We start from the raw sequence: 4,459 nt of genomic DNA on the forward strand, positions 1-4,459 counted from the left end.
AACACTCTTATTCATCTATATACCCACATCCCAAATGGCACCCTACCATAGCCTATCCCCCTCACTGGAGCCCATATACTCTGTCATCCCTGTTACTGTCCACTATGTTATTGGCAGCCCCAGCTGCTCCCCAGTGCTTGTCCATCATCTGAATCTACTCAGCCTATCTAGAGTTCCTTGTTTTAGGGAGATCAGTTCTTCCTCATCTAACAGCAATCAGTTGCCAATATTTCATTACATAAGACTGGGGTCTGTTGTTCACTTTCCCAGTTCTATCCTGGGTTACTATCTGGGATACTCTTGGATGACCCTGGCCAACAACTCAAAGAAGATATCTCCTGTCTGGCATCGTTTCTTGTTATGCAGCCTTTAGTTATACACATGGGCTCTTAAAGAATTATATTGATCCCTTTAATCTTTGGTTATACTTTCCTTTTGAATGTTTAAGACCATACAGTTGGCCCAGATAAACCAATTTATTTTAACTCTCAAGGCCATTTGAGGATCCATTCTTCATGGGTCACATGGGCTTCAGAGGAGCGCCTGGCTCCTTTCTTTCACCAGTTCCATCTATGTGAAGATAAGTCAAATGTCCGTCTTGACCATGGCTGGCTTCACTTGGAAGCATGGAGGAAATGCTTTGTCTTTGTCGAGCCTCCTCTTTGTAGACTAGACATGGATTCAAGTTCATTTGGTGGGGTCTACATGACCTCCTTGATCAAGAGGACAGGTGACTCACCACAGTTACAGGACATTTTGAGAGATTCTCATAGTCCCTTGGAACTTAGTCAAATGAGGATGGCAAAGAATGAAAGCTGTCCTTTATGTCCCTCTGACCAAATTTAGTATAGGCCTCAAAGTAAGGCTGTTAGACACCCAAGAAGGTTAGTTCCACAAATCTGGTACTTTTAATTACCATGTGCTATGTAGATAAAGCTTGGCCAAAGACCAAACATTCTCAGATAAACCTTGCCTAGACATATATTATATTACTTCAACTAGTTGTACACATTATTTGTCAGTAGGTTGTTTGACTAATATGGTCCCCTCTGGATTTTTCAAAACTAACTAAGCATTATTTATCTCTCTCATTGTCTAACTCTTCCACCATCATTTCCCCATTTAAAGTGCCTGCATTTTCCCCATTTCTCCCTTAGTAACACACTTCTCCTATAGTCCCACCTCTCTTGAGCTCCTTCTTTTCCTTTATCCCCAATTTCCTTGTATAACCCTCCCTCCCCCATTTTTATCCACATCTTCCTGATTAACACCTGTTTCCTACTGTTCTTCTTTTTCAGGTTCTTTCTTTTCCTTTACCTCCCTGGTTCATTTTCATTATCCTAGTTCCTGTAGTTATGTCTGAAAACATAGTCACTTAAAAGGCTTTGGTACTAGGATCCACATATGAGGGAGAACATATGTCATCTTTTGTTTTTTGACTTTTGTTCTGAGTCTGTGTTACTTCTTTTAGTATAACAGTTTCTAGTTCCATCCATTTACCTGCAAATGTTATGGTTTCACCTTTCTTTACTGCTGAGTAAAACACCATCATATAAATGAACATTTTCATTAGTCACTCATTAGTTGAAGGACACAGGTTGCTTCCATCCCTTAGCTATTGTGAAAAGGTCAGCAACAAACATGGATGTGTAAGTGTCTCTGCAATAGGATGAGTTCTTTGGATACAGGCCAAGGAGCGATATAACTGGGTCACACGGTAGGTTCCTTTTCAGTTTTATGAGTTCGTCACACTGTATTCCACAGGAGTTGAACAAGTTTACAATTCCACCAGAAGTGGATAAATGTTCCCCTTTCCCAACATCCCCTCCAACATTTGGTATCATTTGTTCTCTTGATTTTGGCCCAAGTGACTGGGGTAAGATGAAATCTAAAAGTTGTTTTAATTTGAATTTCCCTGATTACTAATGTCCAGCCATCTTTATTTCTTCTTTTGAGAACTCTCTGTTCAGCTCCTTAGCTGATCTTTTAATTGGGTTACTTTCTTTCTTGATTCTTTGTTTTTCAAGTTCCTTATATTTTCCGGATGTTAATCCACTGTAAGATGTGTCACTGGTGAAGATTTTTCTCCCATTCTGTGGATTTTCTCTTTGAATCCTTGGTTGCTTTTTTTGATGAACAGAAGAATTTTAGTTCAATGAAGTCCTCTTGCAGAGACACTTGTACATCAATGTTTGTTGCTGCTCTTTTTGCAATAGCTAACTGATGGTAGCAACCTACGTGTCCCTCTTCTGACAGGTGGATAATGAAAATGTGGTTCATTCATATGATGGAGTTTTACTCAGTAGTAAAGAACGACAAAATCATGAAATTTGCAGGTAAATGGATGGCTCTAGCAAACGTTATACTAAGTGAAGTAACACAGACTCAGTGAAAATTTTGGCGTCTCTTAGATATACTATCATATCATTTATAAAAAGGGATAATTTGATCTTTTATTTCCAATTTTTACTCCTTTAATTTACTGCTTTAGTCTTACTGCTCTTGTAAGAGTTTCAAGCCCTATGTTAAAGAGAAGTGGAGACAATGGACAGCCTTTTATGGTTCCTGATTTCAATGGGAATGCTTCCATTTTTTCTCCATTTAGAATGATGTTGGCTGTGGGTTTGTTGCATATGACTTTAATTATGTTGCGGTATATTCCCTCCAGTCCAATTCCTTCTAGGACTTTGACCATAAATGTATGTTGAATTTTGTCAAAGGCCTTCTCTGCATCTATTGTGATGACCATGTGGTTCTTGTCTTTGAGTCCATTTATATGATTTATGATATTTATTGACTTATGTGTATTGAATCATCTCTGCATCTCTGGAATAAAGCCAACTTCATCCTGGTGGATGATCTTTTTGATGTGTGTCTGTATGAGTAGCAAGTATTTTGTTGAGAATTTTTGCATCTATGTTCATTAAGGATACGGGTCTATAGTTTTCTTTTTTGTTTGTATCTTTACCTGGCTTTGGTATTAGAGTGATGCTGGCTTCATAGAAGGAATTTGGAAGTTCTCCATCCATTTCTATCTTTTTGAATAAATTAAGTAGCATTGGATATAGATCGTCTTTAAATGTCTGATAGAATTCTGCTGTAAATCCATCTGATACTGGGCTTTTTTTAGTCTGGAGATATTGTATTACTCTTTCAATTTCCTTATGTGTTATAGGTCTGTTTTATAAGCTGTTGATCTCTTCTTGGTTTAGTATTCCTGGTTCCCATGCTTTTAGATACTCGTCCATTTCTTTTAGGTTTTCAAATTTAGTAGTGTATATATTTTTTAAAGTATTCCCTTAAAATGTTCTGGATCTTTTTGGCATCTATTGTGATGTTTCTCCTTTCATCTCTAATTTTGTTGATTTGGAGGTACTCTTTCTTTCTTTCTTTCTTTCTTTCAGTTAACTATTCTAGCAGTCTGTCAATTTTGTTTATTCTTTCAAAGAACCAGCTCTTTGAGTCATTGATTACTTGTACCGTTTTCTTGGTTATTTCATTAATTTCTGCTCTTATTTTTGTTATTTCTTCTTGTCTGCTGGGTTTGAGTTTCATTTTTTGTTGCTTTTCAAGTGTCTTGATTTACAATGTTAACTCATTTATTTCTGTTCTTTCTGATTTTTTAATGTAGGTTTTCAGAGCTATAGTCTTCCCTCCAATGACTGCTTTCAACATGTCCCAGAGGTTTTGTTGTGTGGTATTGTCCTTTTCATTTAGTTCCAGGAATACTTTTATTTAATCTCCATGTGTTTATGTAGTTACTAGGGTTTCTTCTGGCATTGATTTTAAGCTTTATTGCACTGTGGTCTGATTTAATGCATATAATTATTTCAATCTTCTTGTATTTGTTGAAATTTGTTTTGTTCCCAGTATATGGTAGATGTTGGAGAAAGTTCCATGGGGTACTGAATAGAGTGTAAAATCTTTAGTGTTTGGGTGGAATATTTGGCAGATGTCTGTTAGGCCCATTTGATGTATGGTATTGTTTAATTCGGATATCTTTCTGTTAATTCTCTGTCCTTTGACCTACCTAATGGTGACAATGGGTATTAAAACCCCTATTATTCATGAACTGGGATCAACCTGGGTCTTACAGTTCTGTAGCACAGTTTTTATGAAGTTGGGTGCACCAGAACTTGGGGAATATATGTTCATGATTGTAATATATTCTTGGTCAATTGTTCCTTTTATCAGAATGAAGTGGCCTTCATTATCTCTTCTGATTAATTTTAGTGTAAAGTCTACTTTGTCAGATGTGAGAATTGCAATGCCTGCTTTTTTCTTAGTGCCATTTGCTTGGTATACTTTTTTCCATCCTTTTTCCTTAAGGTAATGCCTGTCTTTAAAAGTGAGATGAGTTTCTTGCAGACAACAAAAAGATGGGTTTTGTTTCTTAATCCATTCAGCTAGTCTGTATCTTTTGACTAGGGAATTCAGTCCACTGATATTTAAAATTATT

This window comes from Nannospalax galili, unplaced genomic scaffold, assembly GCF_000622305.1.
Source record: "Nannospalax galili isolate Female #2095 unplaced genomic scaffold, S.galili_v1.0 scaffold2, whole genome shotgun sequence".
Lineage (NCBI taxonomy): Eukaryota > Metazoa > Chordata > Mammalia > Rodentia > Spalacidae > Nannospalax > Nannospalax galili.